This window comes from Lissotriton helveticus, chromosome 4_1 (assembly GCF_964261635.1).
Source record: "Lissotriton helveticus chromosome 4_1, aLisHel1.1, whole genome shotgun sequence".
Lineage (NCBI taxonomy): Eukaryota > Metazoa > Chordata > Amphibia > Caudata > Salamandridae > Lissotriton > Lissotriton helveticus.
In genome coordinates this window covers 1,529,995,914-1,530,018,600 of record NC_136063.1, presented here as the reverse complement: position 1 = coordinate 1,530,018,600, position 22,687 = coordinate 1,529,995,914, and positions in this window count along the sequence as shown.

Genomic DNA, 22,687 nt, shown 5'->3' with positions numbered 1-22,687 from the left:
TGTGTGTGTGTGTACCCTGAAGCTGTCTCAGCCCGGGCACAGACAGGCAGGGAGAGATGAAGAGGTGACAGAGGGAGGTAGAGTGTGGATGGCAGAGGGAGTGAGAGAAAGGGAGGGAGACAGACGGAGAGCAAGGGAGGGAGGGAAAAGGAGGGAGAGGGAGGGAGGGCGAGGGAGGGAGGGAAAGGGAGGCAGAGAGAGGGAGAGCGAGGGAGGGAAAAGGAGGCAGTTGGAGGGAGAGCATGGGAGGGAGGGAAAGGGATGCAGAACGAGGGAGGGAGGGAAAGGGACGCAGACAGAGGGAGAGCGAGGGAAGGAAGGAAAGGAGAGAGGAAAAGGGAGGCAGACAGAGGGAGAGCGAGAGAGGGAAAGGGAGTCAGACAGAGGGAGAGCGAGGGAGGGAGGGAAAAGGAAGGAGAGGGAGGGAGAGCGAGGAAATGAGGGAAAGGGATGGAGAGGGAGGGAGAGCGAGGGGTGGAGCGAAAGGGAGGCAGAGAGAGGGAGAACGAGGGAGGGAGGTAAAGGGAGGCAGACAGAGGGAGGGAGAGAAAGGGAGTCAGACAGAGGGAGAGCGAGGGAGGGTGGGAAAGGGAGGCAGACAAAGGGAGAGCGAGGGAAGGAAGGAAATGAGGGAGGAAAAGGGAGGCAGACAGAGGGAGAGCGATGGAGGGAAAGGAAGGCAGAGAGAGGGAGAGCGAGGGAGGGAGGGAAAGGGAGGCAGAAAGAGGGAGAGCGAGGAAGGGAGGGAAAGGGACGCAGACAGAGGGAGAGCGAGGGAGGGAGTGAAAGGGAGGCAGAGAGAGTGAGAGCGAGGGAGGGAGAGAAAGGGAGGAAGACAGAGGGAGAGTGAGGGAGGGAGGGAAAGGGAGGCAGACAGATGGAGAGCGAGGGAAGGAAGGAAAGGAGGGAGGAAAAGGGAGGCAGACAGAGGGAGGGCGAGGGAGGGCGGGAGAGGGAGACAGAGAGAGGGAGACAGAGAGAGGGAGACAGAGAGAGAGAGAAAGGGAGAGGGAGGGAGACAGAGGGAGACAGACGGAGACAGACAGAGGGAGGGAGACAGACAGAGGGAGGGAGACAGAGGGAGGGAGACAGATGGAGGGAGACAGACAGATGGAGAGAGACAGACAGATGGAGGGAGACAAACATAGGGAGGGGGACAGACAGATGGAGACAGAGAGAGGGCGACAGACAGAGGGAGGAGGGAGACAGAGAGAGGGCGACAGCCGGAAAGAGGAGAGAGGCAGAGGGAGGAGGGATACAGAGGAAGGGAGACAAAGAGAGGGAGACAACGAGAGGGAGACAGACATAGGGAGACAAAGAGAGGGAGAGGGAGGGAGACAAGGAGAGGAAGGGAGACAGAGAAAGGGAGAGGGAGGGAGACAGAGGGAGGGAGGAGGGAGGGAGGAGGGTGACAGGCAGAGGGAGGAGGGAGGAGGAAGGGAGGAGGGTGACAGACAGAGAAAGGGAGGAGGGAGGGAGGAGGGTGACAGAGGGAGAGAGGAGGGTGACAGACAGAGGGAGGGAGGAGGGTGACAGACAGAGGGAGGGAGGAGGGTGACAGACAGAGGGAGGGAGGAGGGAGGGGGGTGACAGACAGAGGGAGGGAGGAGGGCAACAGAGTGAGGAGGGCGACAGAGTAAGGAGGGCGACAGAGTGAGGAGGGCGACAGAGTAGGAGAGGGAAGGAGAGATAGGGAGACAGAGAGGGAGAGGGAAGGAGAGAGAGGGAGACAGAGAAGGAGAGAGAGGGAAACAGAGAGGGAGAGCGGAGGAGAGAGAGGGAGACAGAGAGGGAGAGGGAAGGAGAGAGAGGGAAACAGAGAGGGAGTGAGACAGTCAGAGTGAGCGAGACAGAGGGAGTCAGGGAAAGAGAGAGGGAGAGAGAGCGAGAGAGGGGGATGAGAGAGGGAGAGAGAGGGAGTGAGACAGTCTGAGTGAGACAGAGGGAGAAATAGGGAGAGAGGGAGGGAGAGAGGGAGAGAGAGGTTGAGAAAGAGGTTGAGAGAGAGGTTGAGAGGGAGAGAGAGGGAGATAGATGGAGAGACAGAGATGTGTGTATGCCGGGTCTGGTGGCTCAGTGGACGAAGGCGTCCGCTGCAGGGACCTGTGTTCAACCTCATGGTCACAGGTTTTTTTGTTGCTCTAGCCCCGCCCCCTCCTCCACTGAACCCGCCCCCACTGGTACGGCCCTCGGACACAAACCACACTGTAAATTTGGCCCCCGAGAGAAAGTTTGTGAGTACCCATGGTATATAGACTGTCCTGTAGGGCATCCTTATGGCGATGCACATGGCTCATTTCCCGACCTTTCAACCTGGAGATTTTGGTCTAACCCTTTTTATGGCAAGTTCAGCAATACTAGTTCTGGGTGTGGGTGGGTGGAGCCAATATAGGAAGTGGGTGGAGCCAATATAGGAAGTGGGTGGAGTTAGTGGAGTGAGTAGGTGGAGCCATGGCTGTGTGGGTGTGGCCTCCTTTTAAAATTTGAGCACCTGCACTTAATATTTTACAAGTTAAGCACTGGGAGTATGCATTTTATGTATGTGTGATTTGCATTATATGGTATGTTATTGAGGATGTAGTCTTGTTTTTTTTTTAAACAATCTTATTGATTGTTTTTTTTTTGGGCCGCTGTTATGTGATGAGTACGATTGAAATAACAGTTTCTAGTGAAATTCAATATATTCTGAGAACAGCAAAAAAGGCACAGAAAATAATTTGTAAAATGTTAAAATGATGTTGTATTGTACAAAATATGATATTATATCTTATAACTGTATTTTGTCTTCTCTTTCACAGATCCAAATTCTAAAATATCACATTTTCAGAATTGTAGATTATAAATAAGAACTGAAAAAAAATGTGTAGTGTTTTTTATGTCTATTACTGTGAAGGTAAGTTTAACTAAGTATTAAAATGCATAATGGGCTGTGTTTGCACACAGGTGAAGAAAGGGGAGACGGACGGAGTAGATATGTGTGAAAGATGCTCTGTGGGCGTTTTAAGTTACAGGATAAAGTTAACATGAACACTGAGGGTCACTGGGGGCCAACAAACCCACCAGATATGTGCAGAAAGTGCCAGAGAGTTGCATTGCAGAGAGGTATAAAATGGGACATGGCTTCAGAGCACCTCTCTGCAACGCAGCTATATGGTGTTCAACAGAGAGACATAGTGGACTACTAGGGTCCAGGGAGTTTGAGGATTAAAAGAGACTAAATTCTTTAAGTTAAAACATGTTGCAAAGTATCTTTGCACATGTTACGTGAGGCCGCATCCCTTTCCTTCAGAACTGTAGAACATGTCCTATCAGTTTGCCAACACATAAGTACTTATAAATTTACCTTGTTCTCTCTTTGCAGTACTGAAAGTACTCTACTTATTACTCGTATAGTTAAGGATTGGCCTAGCCATTAACCCTAGTAATAGTTGGTTTCTTTATATACTATGCAAACAGATCTGCAAGAAGCTACAAAATATTAATACAGTCTTGAAAACACCCAGTTTATACCGAAGTAGTTTTCGAATCTCACTGTCATAGGATATCGTGTGACTTGAAAAAAACAGATTTGATTGGTTCATAATATTTCCTATTGTACCTATTGAAGGACCGCAATCATTTCAATCATTCTTCTTTGAGCATCTTTGGAGACATAACTCTGTGCTTACCCCCTGTCACTCTCATGCAATTTTTCAAACAATGAATTAGCAATATGTTCTTACTGTAACAGTATGCCAATACTTAAGTACTTCAGGGGCATATTTAGAAGCCTCCTGTGCCAACAATATGTCACTTTTTGTAACATAGTGATAGCGCAAGACACTCTTTCATATTTACAAGTAGAGGAAAAGGCACTCTGTGTAGCTTTTCCTCTCCATGTAAATACGACCTCATCATGCACACCACTTTGCATTGAAGGGGCGTTCTATAGCTGTTGCTGTGCATGTTTGCACAGAACACTCATAGAACAAGACACATCTCCAGATTTATCATAAATCATGAATCTGGACATGTGTGTAAATGCTGCACCATCCTCCATTTGGTGTAGCAAGGCACAACAAGGAGAATTTTTTCATTTTTCCTAATTTTTTCTCTTTGAATATATGCTACAATGCACAGCATACATTGAAGGAGAAAATATGCATTCACTGACTGTTTTTGTGCAGGAAGGTGTGTCTTTCTGCACAAAAACAAACTCCACATGACAGATATCCTTGCACCATGATGCAAGGGAGCTTGTGTCACCACATGCTGCAGTTTAAGCAGCAGTGCAGAGGGAAGCATAGACTTGCAACATATTTATGTACATATGTTGCATCACTGTGCTTCGGAAGTGCCACAGCACACTGCAGCTTACAGTGTCATGCTGCAGCACTTCCTTATAGTTCTGCAATTATACATTCACCATACACGACAAATGCATTATTTTAGTCAATTATGCACTACACATACATACATCTAAACTTTTACACACTATCATAAATATAGCTCTTTTTTTAACCAGAGCAGTTAGTTCTGAAAAGAACTTTTTTTTTGTTTTTTGTAGGTTTTTTTTTTTTAATGATTTTTTTTATTTGTTTGTTTGTTTTTTTTAAAGGAAAAAATAACCAACTGGACGAACAAAACAGTGAACATTAGAGGAAAAAAAACTAGCATCAATTATTATCGATTGCCCTGCAAACTAAATCTACAGACTGCTCGCCATAACAAATCAACCTATTACACTATACGCAGTGCATTTCCACTTTTCCAAATTGGGGACGTATGTCTGGTTGTGGGGTTGAAGGAGACGCCCCAGAAGTACTCGGACTTGCTGGTTGTGGAAGTGGATTTTGTCGGAGTCTTCTGCACTCTTCATGTGCCAAATTTACTGGATGCAGACATTGTAAATGTTTCCACATACTTGCATTGCCACAAGAGTATTTTTTATTTGGATCTCCTCGTGGCAGTACTGCTTTGCAAATTTTACAAGTCACTTTGGTGGCATTGTCTTTTTTTTGTCCGTCTGGAAACATCAAAAATTTCCAGACGATGGAAGTATATTTTTCTGGACGGGGAAGTTCAGGTACAAATCCCTCTGCATGTGAATGTTCGGAGTCGGACGATTCTTGCAGTGGTGTAGCCATTTTTCTGTAAAGAAAGGAAAACCAGGTATCCAATCAGGAAAAATTAAGGTCTTCTTAACAGAGCTGTTCTCTCAAGGAAGGTCTAAGAAGAGTGATTGAAATGGGTGGGGTCCTTCAATAGTTAGAAAAGGAAGTGTTATGAACCAATCCAATCTCTTTTTTTCTGGTCACATGGGGTCCGCGTAGGGTGCGCACACGCATCATGCGCCCAACGCGACTTTGCGAAATAGTATTTAAACGTAATAGAAGTTCATTAAAAGTAAAGGGTATATTAATTTTGTGATTACATCAGATAATGTCTTGCCCTAATATTTATTTTAAATATATATATGTACGTATGTTTTTAGACAATAAAAAATGTCACCGGAGTCGCGCACCCACTGTGTCGAACACGATTATGATATCACGGGGAAGCGCGCAAGCGCCGCGTAACGTAATACGTAAATGCCTTGTATGCGCCAAGAGTCGCATACTGCTCGCATAGCAATCGCACAGGAAAATACGTACCCATCGCACACCCTACGTGGATCCTACACAACAAACCTAAAATGGTGGCTAAATTTGAAATTCACTGAAAAACACCATAGGTTTCAGACATGTTAGTTAGGACTAGCATTTAAAAAATCTTAGAAATTATCTGAAAAAAACATAGGTTTTAGAGGTGTTATAGTTAGCTGGACATTTTACTCATACAAAACCATTGAAATTCCTCCATTATTGTTAGTTGTACTAACTATAACTCGCGCGCCCGCAGTCCACTGCTGATGACGTCACATATTACATCACTCATGACATGGTCAGTGGCATCACTCATGACATCACTGATGAAATCTCAAATGACATCACTGATGACATCATTGATGACATCATCCTTGTGATAGAGTGGCAGACCCCAATCACCCTAAAATAAAATTTAATGCACACATTTAAAAATAGAAACTACAATTTTCAAAACAATGGACATACCAATACCACTTACAACACACCTATTCAGTAATTCAAACATCTACACACACACACATTCACTCATTCACCAATAGTCTTATACAGTCACTCATAAATGTACTCAATCATCACATGTACACATACACCTATACATCCTGTTACACTCCGCCACTCATCCATAGAGTTACTCACACACATAGTCACCCATGCTAATAAAGAATCAAACATCCATTTACTTGCATATACAGTTATACACACAGCACCACACTTACTTCTATAGAAACTTAACATACTTACTCTTTTAAACAATCATTATAGAAACACATACTTATTCATACAGAAACTCTTCAAATCTCTCACTCTCACATATACTCACTTATATACACCAATACTCATATATACTAGTTTAAAATATATGTAGTTACATATAAAGACACTATTGAGACAGTCATTCACTCACTAACACACCCATACACACACTCATCCACCCATACAGTCCTGCACACATACTGTCTTCAACACATACAAACAGTGACTCACTCATTTATGCATCTATGCACTAAGTAATATCACCCACTGAACCATACAGACACTCATACTCATAAAACCAAATAAGAACCCATATAGACACTCATGTAGCTACTCGCCAACCTATGCAGTCACTTATACACAAAGTGAGAGACTGACACAGATATATACATATTTAAACATTACTCACTAACACATGTATTTACTAAAATGCACAGTGCATTATACAATCAATTTTACAAAAATAATCATCCATTTAGACACTTATATACCCATTTATTCTTTCATCGACCTTGAGATATACATTTATAAAACATATTTAAACTTTACAGAAACACACATTCACTGGTATGGACCACGTTAGGGATTCATCAGTTCTACAGATTTCAGCTTTTGTCATCTCCCTGAAACTCGAATGAGTGTGCAGCTTCTTCATTTGGGACAAAACTTGTGAATGAATTTAAAACGGTTGTCAGGCCGTGCACTGCTACTAAGAGGAGAAAGTGGGTCCGTATGTTTTTGTTTTTACAAACTGAACATCAAAGGGGTTGTGATATGCTGATTTAGACAAAAGCTGAAGCCTCACTGGGGCAAAATGAACTCTATTCATTTTCTGGCAGTGTGGCACCAACAAGGTTTATAGTATTGGTCTCTGAAACCACATGTCCCATAATGCAATGTGAAATCTACTCTTGTGTAGCTAATAAAAGGATGCAGTAAATCAACATGGTGGTTTGGAGGTGATGTCGCACTTACCCAGATGGCAGCTTGTGATCAAGGATATGGAGACCGAAACTCGTTAGACATATGCCAATTCTACAGATTTCAGCTTCTGTCATCTCCCTGAAACTCAATGAGTGGACAGCTTCGTAGTTTTGGACAAAACTTGTGAAGGAACTTCTATATATATTCTCAAAAAACTGCTTGTAGTTCCTCTTGTCACTGCGGGTGATGGAAAGCAGGCACGGACCACGTTTCAGTGCTTTAGGCGATTTTATTTTTCATTTTCTCAGTCGTCCATGACGCGTTTTGATCCCTCCTGGATCTTGATCACATGACAGCGCTCCTGGGTGTTTTTTCCTTTTTAAAGTGCTAGTGCCTGGTGCAATGTTCCAGTGACCCCACCCTAGACAGTAAAGACATACTATGGAGTTTACGCATTTCCCTGATTATGTTATCTCGTTGTTTGCCAACATTAACCTTGACATAAATATTATATAAATATTATAGCTCCTTATTGCGATTTATGTACAATAATATAGTTTAAATAACACCAATTTCTGTGCAAATAAACATATAAATATGGTCACTATAAGTAATCATGCTGCAAATGTTAAATGGCAGTGGAAGTCGTCACTGGGAATTTATAGTTAGGATCGTATTTCCGTATGAAATTTCACTTTTGTATTGCTAATAACTTTGGTGCCGTTTGAGGAATTTCCACAAAACATTCTAAGAAAGTGATACTTCTTGACTAGTTTATGCATGGGAAGTTTCAGGGTAATCTGTCAAGCAGGGGCCATGACAAAAGGGTGCCAAAATGCATTTTTTCAATACAAAATATTGTAGGTACTTCAGACACAGCTACAGCCCTAATTGAAAAATGTCTTTACACCAAATTTGGCAGAAAGCTATAACTTGGTCCAGAAAGAATGCTTTTTGGGATTTGGTGTAAATCTGTTCAGTAGTTTTTGATCAATCAATGCTCTAAAAAATAGTACATTTCTTGCCGCTTATGATCTGCAAGACCGAAAGATCTTCTGTGGAGATCTGCTTGGCTGCCCCCACATTAACCAGGCAGTCATGGCAGTAATCTTAGGACTGGGGACTCAGTCTCGAGTCTTAATAAAACTCAAAAAAGGACATAGGGCGCAGGGTAGGGATACCTTGACCACTTAGGCCTGATGGTGGGGTCCCAGAGGAACCCCATTTGCGGCCTACATGTTTTTTAACAAACTTATTGCAGCAAATTTGTGGGGATCTGTGAATCATCTGCAATTTTTTTTAAATAAAAGAAGCTCAAGCTCCCATGCTTCTTTTTACAAAACCCCTGGGTGGACCGGGGCCTGGGGGACAAAGGTAGGTTATATATTTAGGAAGGTGGGTCACTTGAACCCCTTCCTTGGACTCTGAGAGGCCCCAGGGACCCCATCTCCCAGGCTGACTTTAAAAAAGAAAGGGGGGTGTGCGGCCCCCTAATCCCATAGGCTAATTAGGCCCTGGGGACTCCATACCGTGGGTCTGAGTAAATAATTAAAGGGTGGGGCTCACGGCCCCCCTTCCTGAGCCTACTTAGACCCCAGGGACCATACCCCTCGGACTGAAATGTGGATAAAAGGGAGGGGCCACCTGCCCCCACTCCTCAAGCATTAAAAAGGCCCAGGGTACCCCATAACCAAGGGCCTTATCTTTAATTAAAAAGGAAGTAGGCTATGCGGCCTGAGTCAATAGGTGACCCCACCCCCCAGGGGTGACTATGTCCCAGGGAGCCCTCTCTCGGGAAACAGTAGTTGTTTCCCTGCCCGCTCCAGCGCAGGAAGAGAAACATATGTTTGTTCCCATCTGGCGGGAGCATTCTTACATCTCCCGCCAAGTGGGAACAAAGAGTAAGGTCCTAATTACCAGTCTGGCGGACAGAGGATCGCCAGATTCAAGGGAGCATGGTGGTGGCAGTCCAGCCACCCCTGCACTGGAGGTCCGACTGCCCTATTACGAGTGGGGCAGTTGGACCACCCTGGGACCGCTGCTGCCGCCAGGGAGCCGCCGTTCCTTGGAGGTGGCGGGGCAGTCAGGAGGCTGCCATATGCTTTTCCTTACGGCCATGGTCCGGCCAAGCATATTAGGAGTTTCCTCTCCTCCAAGGTTTACATGGAGGTGCCTCCTACCCTTGTGGATGCACAAATGGGGGCATAAGATGTGCCCCCCTTTGTGCATGAACAACAGTTCATACACAGCATAGGCTTTTGAGTCCATGCAGTGGAGGAACCATGTAGGGCGTTCCTATTGAAGTGTCTTTTTCAAAAGCACAGCCGCCTTTGAATGAGACACCACCATGGGACTGCCCTGGAACCGCCTTGCTGCTCGCCTGCCAGACCACTTAAAAGTTGCAATCTGGCGGGCGGGCAAGAGCGACTTACGGCAGAGCGGTGGCACAGCACTTAGCACAGCCACATCAAGGCTCCTCCAAAAGTAGTCATCAGGCCCTAAGTTTGCTCCCAGCTGGCGGGGGCTTTATATATGCTCCCACTGGCTGGGAGCAGGCTTGTATTCTATTTCACTGCCTGCACTGATGCGGGCAGGGAAACAAAACACATATTGCCGACTATGGCCGTAGAGGCCCACGGGACTCCCCCACCAGACCTGAACGTGGTGCTTAGTGGGTGCCCCTGGTGGGCACGAGGCATTCACCTATTATTAATGGATGCCCAGTAGATGGGGTCCCCCAGGACAGAATAGGCTCTGAGAGGGGGGCCACGCAGCCCCCTCCCCTTTCACAAAACAGACATCCCTGGTGGATGAGGACCCAGGGCCTGAGAAGTCTTGGTTAGGGGGACTGCGTTGCCCCTCTCCCCATTTGATAAAATGCATGGTCCTGGGGATTCGGGTTTCCTGGGCCTAATAATGCTTAGAGATAGGGCCACAGGGATAGGGGTGTGTGCCCCCTCCCCTTAGAATTTTGCCCCAGGTAATGGAGTACCTGGGGCCCAAGAAGCCTCTGCAGGGAGGAGCTTGGCGGGCATCCATGATGGCCGCGTGAGCACAGCGCTCTCCGGACCCCCGCCACTCCCGGCATGATATCCTGACTATATCCTGATTAATTATGAGGACTCTTGTAGAGGAACCTGGGCTGATCCTAATGCTGTTTTTGGATTGCGAATTGGACCAGGGGCACGGACGCTACGTCGACTCAAACTTTCGGGGCCCGCCCGGGTGGTGCGCCCGGGCCTTGGTGAGGCTCTGTTGCCGTGTCTGAGTTGAACAACAGCGGCAGGGAGATTCGACTTGGGGGTCCCCCTCTTAACTTTCGGTTTCGATTCTGCTTCAGACTGCGTCTTCCAGTGGAGGTATCTGGCCGGTGCTGAGTCCAGCGGCGCGAGGTGGCAGTGCACCTTTTGCCTGCTTTGTGCCCTTCCAGGCCGGTTCACACCTCGATGTGCCCTCGTTGTTGACTTTTGGCTCCGACGCACTGTCCTCCTGTGGCCATTTTCACCAGGTCGCGCGGGTCCCTCGGGGACGTGGTCTCCACCATGACTGGCAGAGGGGACCAGGAGAGGCGAAAGACCAAGACGCCCCTTCGCGGGGGCCCGGTCCAGTCTAACGTCATGGACCGGTACACGCAATCGAAAGGGTCCCCTGGAGCCGCCTTGCCTGGCCCGAGTGCGGTTGGACACCCTTCGGAGGCTTCTGCAGGGCCGTCCCTGCAGGACATCATGGGCGCCATCTCTGGCATGAGGGAAACCATCGGTCAACAATATGAAGCTCTGGCCCACAAAATTGATACTGTGGCTATTGATGTGAACTTGATTCGGGCTGACTTATCTAAAACCAATGAGAAGGTGAAGTCATTGGACCTCAAGTCATCTAGTCTCACGGCCGACGTCTCGGAGATACAGACGGAGATCGGCAACCTCAGAAAGGTGAATGATTTCATGACTCAGCGCTTGGAGGATTTTGAAAACAGAGCACAACGCTGTAATGTGCGTGTGGTTGGTGTTCCGGAAAATCCCGAACCGCATTCTGTTGATCTCCTGGTTGAGGACTTGATACAAAACTACCTTTCTCCATCTGGCTTGAGCAAATTCTTTGCGGTGGAACGTGCCCATCGAATTCCGGGTGGCCAGGGCAAGCCGGGCGCCCCGCCGAGGCCCATTGTTGCAAAACTCTTTCACTATAGGGACCGAGACGCTATCCTGCAGGCCTCGCGAGTTAAGGGCCTGGTGGCCTTCGAAAATGCCACGGTGAACTTCTACCCGGACTTCTCACAGCTTGTGCAGAGACAGCGTATGGGCTTCCGTGGAGTCAAGAAACGTCTTCGGGACTTGGGACTGCGCTACGCCATGCTTTTTCCTACCAGGCTGCGAGTTGAATACAATGAACGAACCCTTTTCTTTGATCGGCCTGATTCGGTAAATGACTGGCTGGACTCTCTGCCGGACCGGCCCCACTTGAATGAGCCCGCCGAGCACCCGGGTGGTGCCGAGGGTGGCGTAGAAAGTTGACTTTCTTGTTTGGTCCCCTGTCTCCGTACCATGTGATTTCTTCCTGGGTTCTGTACTTGAGTGCCTCTATTTTCTGTGTTTTCTTTTCTTCCTTCTTTCTGTCGGGGTGGCGGGTGGGACAGGGGCCTTTTCCTCCTCCGGGGTCTTTTTGTAGAACGGGGGTTTTCGGGCGACAGGCACACTGCATGTTGGGGTGGCTTTTTTGCTTACTGCAGGGGTGCAGGGTGGGGGGTGTTTTCTTGGATGTTGGGGGGTGGGTTGGTGGGGTGTTTGAGGTTTGTGTTTTGTTTTTTCAAGGCGACTCTATCTTGCTAATGGAATTTTCAATGTCATGCTCTTTGGGGGATGGTTCCTGCATCGCTTGGTGGGATGGGGGGTAGCGGGTTGAGGTTTATTTCGTGGAACGTCAATGGTCTGGGGGATCGTATAAAACGGGGGGTGGTGTTGCGATGCTTGCGACGTCTGTCTCCCGATATTGTTTTTCTGCAGGAGACGCATTTGGTGGGTAATACTTGTAAGGCCATGAATAGGTGGGGCTATCGTCTTGTGGCGCACTCGGGGTTTACCACGGGTTCCAGGGGGGTGGGTATCCTTGTCCGGGCCTCCCTTCCCCTGGCGATAGATGAGGTGATCCTCGATGATAGGGGGCGTTACGCCGTCCTCGTGGGACGATATGAGGGCCGGACCCTGTCTCTGTTTACCGTCTATGTGCCTCCCGGCCTGCAGGCCTCCACCTTCTCCGATTTGGGCCGAGTGCTGTTGGGACTCCCTGATGGTGCTCTTTTCATGGCTGGTGACTTTAACTCGGTTCTCTCCGGTCTGAGTGATCGTTACCCCCCCGAGGGATACTCCTTCGGCCCAATTGTGGCTGGGTGGCTTTTTGGATACTTTTGGTTTGGTGGACTGTTGGAGACTTATGCACCCCGCTCAGTTTCAAATATACTTTCCATTCTGGGGCCCACGGGAGTCTGTCTAGACTGGATTATTTCCTCATGCCAGCGGCACAGTCTTCGGCTGTTCGGGAGATTAGACACCTTCCCCGGGGCATCTCGGACCATTCTCCGCTCTGGCTTTGCTTTGATGTGGGGGTGGAGGCGGCGGGCCGGGTGGCTCCTATCAACCCTTGGTACCTGACCTCCCCTGGGACCCGTGGCCTATTGATTAAGTCCCTGGATAACTATTTTCTAGACAACGAGGGGTCTGTCTCCTCTGCGGTGGCCCTATGGGGGGCTTTTAAGACGGTGATTCGCGGGCAGGCCCTGTCTCTCATTGCTGAAACCAAGAAGGCGAGGAACCGGGAGGTGGTGGATCTTGAGATGGAAATACTTGAGATGGAGGCTGACTTGGAATCGACTGTTACTCATGACAAACTCCATGCCCTGGGTCTGAAGCAGTTTGCCTATAAGTCTCTGGTCACAGATGCGGCTAAAATGATGTTTAGAGAGCAACAGGGTCGGTTGTATGATGTTGGGGACAAAGCGGGTAAATTGCTTGCCTGGTTAGATAAGAAGGAGAGGGCGAATCGAGTAGTGCCTGTGATCCAGACTTTGAATGGTGTGAGAGTGACGGACCCAGTTGAAATAGTGGAATGTTTTGCGGACTATTTTCGTTCGGTTTACTCCCCAGTGTCGGAACGTGATGCAGACGACTCTCGCCTCTTGCTGCGCGACATAGCTTTGCCCTGCCTCTCTGATTTGGAACGGGTCTCTATGGAGGCCCCGTTCTCTACAGACGAAATAGCGACTGCGATTCGCTCTCTCCGTTCGGGCAAGGCTTTGGGCCCGAACGGATTGCCAATTGAGTTGTACAAACTGCGTCCTGACAAGATTGCACCCTATCTTCGTACCATGTTTTCAGAGTCCCTTGAGCGGGGTGCAATCCCTTACGACCAGCGCCTGGCTACGATCGTTGTAATTCCTAAAGATGGTAAGCCCCGTGATCTTTGTTCGTCCTATAGGCCCATCTCCCTGTTAAATGTTGAGCCCAAGGTTCTAGCCAAGCTCTTGGCTACCCGCCTCCTAACGGTCATTAGTGACTTGATTCATCCGGACCAATCCGGATTTATCCCGCACCGTAACACAGCTCTTAATCTGCGTCGCCTCCACGGAGCCATTGCGAGGGCGGGGCTTCTGACGGAGCCTGCCATTTTGGCTTCATTGGACGCCTCGATGGCCTTTGATACGATAGAGTGGCCCTACCTTTGGGCAGCTCTTGAGAAGTTTGGTTTTGGCCCGGGGTTTATCGGATGGGTGAAGCTGCTGTACACTGACCCCCTGGCGCAGGTTGTGGTTAACGGTCGAGTTTCTGCTCCCTTTTCTCTCGGTCGGGGGACCAGACAGGGGTGCCCCTTGTCTCCACTGCTTTTTGCTCTCGCGTTAGAGCCGCTGGCTGCGTGGCTTCGCTGGGAGCCTTCTCTCAAGGGTATACGTTGGTCCCCAGACTTTGAAGACCGTGTTTCGCTTTACGCGGACGACATTCTTCTTTACCTTACTTCCCCGCGTAAATCTTTAAATGTCTTATTCGACGTTCTCACCTCGTTTGGCAACAACTCCGGTTTGATTATTAATTGGGCTAAATCCTGCATCTATGTTATTTCTGGTGATCTGCCCCCGTTGCCAACTAGATTTCCTATCCAGGTTGTTCAATCCGGCTTCAAATATCTGGGGATTTTTATTACACGGGATTCATCGCTCCGGTTTGAACATAATCTCCTTCCCCCGCTTCTTAGACTGAGGTTGGACGTCGCTCGCTGGCGTAAATTACCTTTGTCGCCGCTGGGTAGAGCCGCCCTTTTCAAGATGATGTCCTTGCCGCGATTCCTTTACGCACTCCAGAATTCCTATGATGATATCCCCGCTACTTATTTCCGTGAGGTCGAGAGTCTACAAAGGCAACTGATTTGGGACGGGCGTCCACGCATTGCCCTGGCGAAGCTCACCATCCCTTGGTATGACGGGGGCATGGCGCTTCCGGATATCAGAAGATATTATTGGGCTACCCAACTATCTGCTCCATGTACTCCCCGGGTCGGGATCCAGCCTTTGAAATGGATGGATTCCAACTGCCGGGTGGGGATTTTAATAGAGCGCTTTATTCTAGGTCGGCTGGGCGCCATCTTACAGGACCGACCAGGATTGCGGTTAGTGTGTGGCGCGCGGCGAATGTGAGCCTGGGATGGGATGATCGAGTGACGCTGGCGACTCCGCTTTATGCCTCTGAACGTCTGGGATGTCTCTGGACGTCAAAGGGATTTGACCGCTGGGACATGATTGGAATCTGTAGAGTGGGTGACGTGTATACGAATGGAGCGGTGAAGTCTTTCGAGGCTCTTCGGACTGAATATGACTTGAGTGATAGGGAATTCTTTCGGTATTTGCAGGTCCATCATGCCCTCGCTTCTGTTCTGGCTTCTGGTGCCGCCATCCCCGAGTCTTCCCCCCTCGAAGATCGTATCCTGGATGGCCATCTCCCCGATAGCACTATCTCCTTGATTTATAAGAAGCTGATTCACAATCGTTCTGACTTGCTTGTCCGCCTCAGGGAGGCCTGGGTCGGTGACGGGCTGGAATTGGATGACGAGGATTGGCAGTCGGCACTGTCTTCTCCGAAAGAGGTCGCCATCCCTGCTCGTCTCTGTTTGGTTCAGCTCAAGATCCTCCACCGGGTGTATGTTACGAGTCCTCGTTTGGTTGTGATGGGTTTTTCCCCGGATGGTTTATGCAAGCGCGGTTGTGGGATGAGTGCTACATTTCTTCATATTATTTGGGAGTGTCCGAGGGTGGCTGCCTATTGGTCTGAGGTGCTTGCGGTAATGACTGATGTGACTGGCGTTGCTTTGGGGCCGGAGGCCCGGAGATGCCTGTTGAACATGTGGGAACCTACCGACTATTCGGTTGCCCAGACCAGATGGGCGACCCTGGGATATATGGTTGCGAAGCGGGACATAGCGCAACTTTGGGGCTCGCACAGGCCCCCCACTGCTTCCGTGTGGGAAGAAAACATGGACTGGTCTATGTTCCGCGAGAAGACCGTTTCCACAGCCAGGGGCAGACCTAGGGCATGGGCGAAGATCTGGAGTCAGTGGAACGCCTATCGTGGAGACATTTGTACTCCTCCATTGGTTGAGGCCCCCGATGTTACCTTCTCTCCCTAGGCCGGCGGTCCTGAAATTTCGTATATTGTCCTTTGGTTGCTTGCCCTCCCCGCTGCCCCCCCCACCTTGCCTTATCCTATTGAGTATGACTCCGTATTCTTGATTAGTGGGTTTCCCCTCCCCCTCCTGGGCTGACTCCGTTTAGTATGCATTCGCCTTTTTTTGATGTTTTTTTTTTTTTTGTATACATAAAAATGAAAAATGCCTTATTTTGTTTCATAGTGTGGGCGACATCTTGTATCCGATTTGTGCCGGGCCACCGGAGTGGCTACCATTGTCTTTATCATATTGTGCCTTGATCTTAGCGGCCAGCCCGTGCGGTTGTAGGCCCATCTCTGTAAACCTGATTTTGTTGCTCAATAAAAGTTTTTAACCAAAAAAAAAAAAAAAAAAAAGAAGCCTCTGCAGGGGGCCTCATTACATTGCTGTTTATTTGTATTTGGCCCCGTGAATGGAATGCCCAGCGCCTAATGAAGCTCTTTGAGGGGGTGCTGTGGACCCCCTCTCCTTTTTCACTATCTTTGGCCCCAGGGGATGGATTCACCAGGATCTGGACAGGATTGGGGAGGAGGGCCGCACAGCCCCCTCCCCTTAATAAATATGTTTTAGTCCCAGGGAACAGGGCCCTTGAGACCCAAAGGCCAACCCTATGCCATGTCACCAAAGGCTGTGCGTGGCATAAGGCTGGTAGCCTGCAGTGGGGTTGGCTGGCTTTGGGTGAGCTAAAGTTATGTTATAGTTAGGTGATATGCTCAGTAACACCATAACATTTTTAACTTAACAAACCACTGAAATTCACCAGTTAAAGTAATCTAAAATAACTATAACTCATGCCCCTGCCATGCACAGTTTTCTCATTAATAATTTAATTGCAAATGTGGCCGTGATCTTTTCAATGATGTCATAGAAGATGTCATGGTTGATGTAATATGTGCAGTAATTAGCAGTGCATGGTGAAGGTGTGAGTTATAGTTACTTTAGAAAACTATGAGTGGTGAATTGCAGTGTTTTTTTTTAGTTTAAAACATTACATCACTATTGAACATTTCAACTAAATATATAGTCACTTTAATCTTTGTTTTTTGTGTGAAAAATATGAATATATATATATTTTTTTTTTAATATCAACTACTGGTGGTCCAGAAGGTAATTATAGTTAGGACCATGTTTCCATTGGCAAAGTGTTCTTTGACATGACTATATATTTGGCGTCGTTAGACGAATCTTCACAAAATCTTCCCAAAAAGTAAAATTTAATAATAATAATAACCTGTTATTTGTAAAGTGTGAACTAATCAACTCTCAGGGTCTCAAGGAGCTGTGGGCCATCGGGGAGATTAATCGAACTATTGCCCAGAGTCACATGGTGCTGGCTGAGCTGCCGCCGGGGATCAAACCGTGAGCCTTGTGCTCCGGAGTCAGCCGCCCAGGCCGCTGCAACACACCTCTCATAGTGAGTCTTGTTGTGTCTGGAAAGTTTTGGGGTGATCTGTGAAGAGGGAGCTGAGAAAAAGGGGTGTAAAAAAAAGTGCATTTTCCCATAGGACTTTTAGACATGCCTGCAGCCCAAACGGCTGAATGGTAGATTTGGTTACGCAGATTGTGCTTTTTATTTGGTGTAGACCTGTTTGTAGTTATTGAGAACTTTAAGAAAATACAGATAGTGATATCTGTAGCAGAGACGAATTTGAGAAAAACTATTAGCTTATTCAGGGAAATGCAGAGCTCTGATTGGCTGCCAACACTTCAAACAGGAAGTGTTAGCAGCCATCTTGGGACTCGGCTTCAGCTGAATCCCCCAAAAATGTAAAAAGAATTAAAAGGGGGCAGAGTAGGAATACCCTGACCCCATAAAGTTGGTCCTGGGGTTCCCAGAGGGAATCCGACAGGCCCAAAAACTTTTTTAAAAAACAATAATAATACAGTAAAATCGTGATATTAACAAATTTGCAGTAAAATATAAAAGAAAAGCACCATGGGCTCCCAGGCTTGTTTTTTTTATTTTTTTTATTTAATATTTTATTGAACAAAAGCAAAGTCATCAATCAGTTGACAATCAATACATTACAAATTGAGCATGAATGGGCATTACGTAAAAAGCAGTACTTCAAGAGTCATGACAACGCAGAAGTCCGGCCTTGGCCATGGCCATATCAGCTGTGGAGGAGCTACAGAGTTCACCTCTGTTCCCAGGCTTGTTTTTAACTAACCCCTTGGTGCGCCAGGTCCTGGGAGCATTCCAGTGAAATCAGAGTGGGGTATACGGGCCCCCCTCCTAGGGCTTATGAAAGCCTTGTGGACTGCCACCTCCTCAGGGCTAATATCTTTGTAATGGAGGGCTTATGACCCACCCATCGACCATCACCTCTCGGGGCCAAATGTTAATTTTAAAATAGGAGGGGGATCACATGGCCCTCCATTTGGGCCGATCTCAACCACAGGGACGCCAGCTTCCAGGGGCAGGCCCTACTACATCAAATGTAGGGGGCCACATGGCAAGCCTCCTGGGGCCATAGATTGCTTATGGACCACCACCTACCTGGGCCAACACCTGCTATGTCCCGGGTGCCCACCCCCAGGATATTGCTGTTTGCTGGGCCTTGGCAGAAAAACAGAAAACACTTCGCTTTCAGCAAGCGAGAGCAGTGAACATGCTCTCACTTGCTGGAGGCGGAACATTCCTCTGTTTCCCTGCCTGTTGACGCACACTGAGCTATTTGTTTAGCAGCTCCCTGCGTGTGAAAGCAAAGACGGAGCAGGGAGCTAGCAGAGACCATGGTTGCCTTGAGGCTCCCCCATGGTTCCAATGCAGACTGGGTGCCCTGTGGGTATCCAGAAAAGCATGGCCAGGCCCAAGGGATGTGGTCACCGAGGCTGAAATCGGCCTGGGAAAGGGTGCCGCGTGCCCCCCCTTCATGGTATCATAACTGGTCCCCTGCATTTCCACTGTGAAAAGTTATCTGTAAACCTTAAGGGGGTGTTTGCATCCTAGTTTTTCTTGAGTGCAAAATCCCATATAATGTCTGTGACGTGGGGATTCTTTCTTGACATCTGCTGCTGTGACCAGAAATCGTGTTCTAAACTTTTACAAGCTAGAAGTATGTAAACTTGCCTACAAGCCCCGCCCCATATACATTAGCAGTATGCAACGTCTTCCAACCCATTTCCGAGGATGATGAACAGCTTACTAAATGAAACCCCCAGTGCGTTTCCTGTAAGTATGGGCGAAATTTGCGAATTTGCGTTCTGCAAATTCACGCGAAAACGAATTCGGAATCCGCAAAATCCGCGAATTCGTGCGAATTTGCAGATTTTGGTTTTTTGCGTGTTCGTGGGATTTTTTGCATGTTCGCTGGGCTTTTTGCGTGTTCGCGGGCCGCTTGCATGGCGAAGTTACCCATGCAGTCGTGTATGGGCACAGCACCCTCTGGTTCACCATTGCCACCCTCTGGTTCATCACTGCCACCCTCTGGTTCACCACTGCCACCCTCTGGTTCACCCTTGCCACCCTCTGGTTCAGCACTGCCACCCTCTGGTTCAGCACTGCCACTCTCTGGTTCACCCCTGCCACCCTCTGGTTCAGCACTGTCACCCTCTGGTTCACCACTGCCACTCTCTGGTTCACGACTGCCACCCTCTGGTTCATCACAGCACCTCTGATTCACCACTGCCACCCTCTGATTAACCACGGTCACCCTAAGGTTCAGCACTGCCACACTCTGGTTCACCACTGCCACCCTCTGGTTCACCCCTGCCACCCTCTGGTTCACCACTGCCACCCTCTGGTTCATCACAGCACCCTCTGGTTCAGCCTTGTCACCCTCTGGTTCACCACTGCCACCCTCTGGTTCACCACTGCCACCCTCTGGTTCATCACAGCACCTCTGGTTCACCACTGCCACCCTCTGGTTAACCACTGTCGCCCTCTGGTTCAGCACTGCCACCCTCTGGTTCACCACTGCCATTCTCTGGTTCACCACTGCCACACTCTGGTTCACCCATGCCACCCTCTGGTTCCCCACTGCCACCCTCTGGTTCACCACTGCCATTCTCTGGTTCACCACTGCCACCCTCTGGTTCACCCATGCCACCCTCTGGTTCAGCACTGCCACCCTCTGGTTCACCACTGCCACCCTCTGATTCACCCCTGCCACCCTCTGGTTCACCACTGCCACCCTCTGGTTCAGCACTGCCACCCTCTGGTTCCCCACTGCCACCCTCTGATTCACCCCTGCCACCCTCTGGTTCACCCCTGTCACCCTCTGGTTCACCACTGCCACCTTCTGGTTCAGCACTGTCACCCTCTGGTTCACCACTGCCACTCTCTGGTTCACAACTGCCACCCTCTGGTTCATCACAGCACCTCTGATTCACCACTGCCACCCTTTGGTTAACCACTGTCACCCTCTGGTGCAGCACTGCCACCCTCTGGTTCACCACTGCCACTCTCTGGTTCACCACTGCCACCCTCTGGTTCACCCATGCCACCCTCTGGTTCCCCACTGCCACCCTCTGGTTCACCCATGCCACCATCTGGTTCATCACTGCCACCCTCTGGTTCACCCCTGCCACCCTCTGGTTCACCCCTGCCACCCTCTGGTTCAGCACTGCCACCCTCTGGTTCAGCACTGTCACCCTCTGATTCACCCCTGCCACCCTCTGGTTCACCCATGCCACCCTCCGGTTCAGCACTGCCACCCTCTGGTTCAGCACTGTCATCCTCTGGTTTACCCCTGCCACCCTCTGGTTCATCACTGTCACCCTCTGGTTCATCACTGCCATCCTCTGGTTCACCACTGCCACCCTCTACCGAGACCTTTTGTGACGCAGCGGCAGCACAAAAGATGCGCCATGGTGCTGGGTATTAACAACGTGACGCATCTCTCTGTGAGATGCGTCACGTTGTAAAGCCCTGCGCCATCAGGAGGCGTTCCGACTCAGCCTCCTAAAAGTGGCTGAGTGCAATCTACAAGATTTCACTCAGTCACTTTTAGGCCAATGCTGCATCAAAACCCTGCGCCTGCTTGAAGCAGGCGCAAGGCTTGATGCAGCATTGGGGAGATAGGGCCCCCCAGAGCATTGCTGGAGATGCGTCGCAAGCGGGACACAGCTCTAGCAATGCGCTGCTTTTATGGCACAGATGCGTGACGCATCTGTGCGGTTTTTGCCACATGGTGCGCCGCATTGTAAATGCGGCGCACCATGGGTGGCGGAGCTGCAGCGCACAATAACTGGCGCATCCCTGGGGATGCGCCAGTTATTGTAAATCTGCCCCTATACATTTAGCCAACGAGGGAGCACTTACTGATTAGACAGTAGAAAGTACTCCAGTTGAGTAGAGGTATTGCACAAAAAGGTGGCATCTCGTGGACAAACATGCAGGGCGGGATTCATTCTGCCCCCTGTTAGACTTGTTTTTTTGTGCCCTTCTGCCCTCTGTTATTCCCTTGTTTTTGTACCCTTCTGCCCTCTGTTAGACTCGTTTTTTGTGGCCTTCTGCCCTCTGTTAGACTCGTTTTTGTGCCTTTCTGCCCCGTTAGACTCGTTTTTTTGTGCCCTTCTGCCCTCTGTTAGACTCGTTTTTTCACTTGTTTTTCTGCCCTTCTGTCCTCTCTTAGACTGGTTTTTTGTGCCCTTCTGCCCTCTGTTAGACTCGTTTTCCCCTTGTTTTTCTGCCCTTTGTTAGACTGCTTTTTGTGCCTTTCTGCCCTCTGCATCACCACATCATCACTCAGCGCTACCCCAGCACCACTCAGCTCCACCACATTAACACTCAGCACCACCACAGCACCACTCAGCACCACCACAGCATCACTCAGCACCACCACAGCATCACTCAGCACCACCACAGCACCACTCAGCGCCACCACAGCACCACTCAGCGCCACTACAGCATCACTCAGCGCCACCACAGCATCACTCAGCGCCACCACATTATCACTCAGCACCACCACAGCACCACTCAGCACCACCACAGCATCACTCAGCACTACCACAGCATCACTCAGCACCACCACAGCACCAATCAGCACCACCACAGCACCAATCAGCACCACCACAACACCACTCAGTGCCACCACAGCATCACTCAGCACCACCACAGCATCATTCAGCACCACCACATTATCGCTCAGCACCGCTCAGCACCGCCACAGCATCACTCAGCACCACCACAGCATCACTCAACACCACCACAGCACCACTCAGCACCATCCCAGTATCACTCAGCACCACCACAGCACCACTCAGCATCACCACAGCACCACTCAGCACCACCACAGCACCACTCAGCACCACCCCAGCATCAATCTGCGCAACCATTCAACAACAACTGGTTCAAATATGTTCTCTCAATGTTTCAAACTTTATTACAAATGTCACAAAAAGATGTTAATATTTCACTTCTGTTCTTGGATTTTCGTCACAATAAAATACACTGAACATAATCTTCACAAAAGTTATTTACAAAAGTTTAAGCAATTGCCATTATACATTAAAATCACTTTTATTTAAGTATTAATTATTTAAAAATTGAAAGCCATTGTAATTTGTAATATCAATACAGCTAAGTCACGTAAATACAAAACATGCGAGACCTATTGCATTGCAAATGCTTGTTTGTACTTTGTCATCTACGAGATCCTTGCAATGTTTCAAAAAAGAGAAAGAGAGAGATAGAGAGAGAGAGGGAGGGAGAGAGAGAGTGAAAGAAAGAG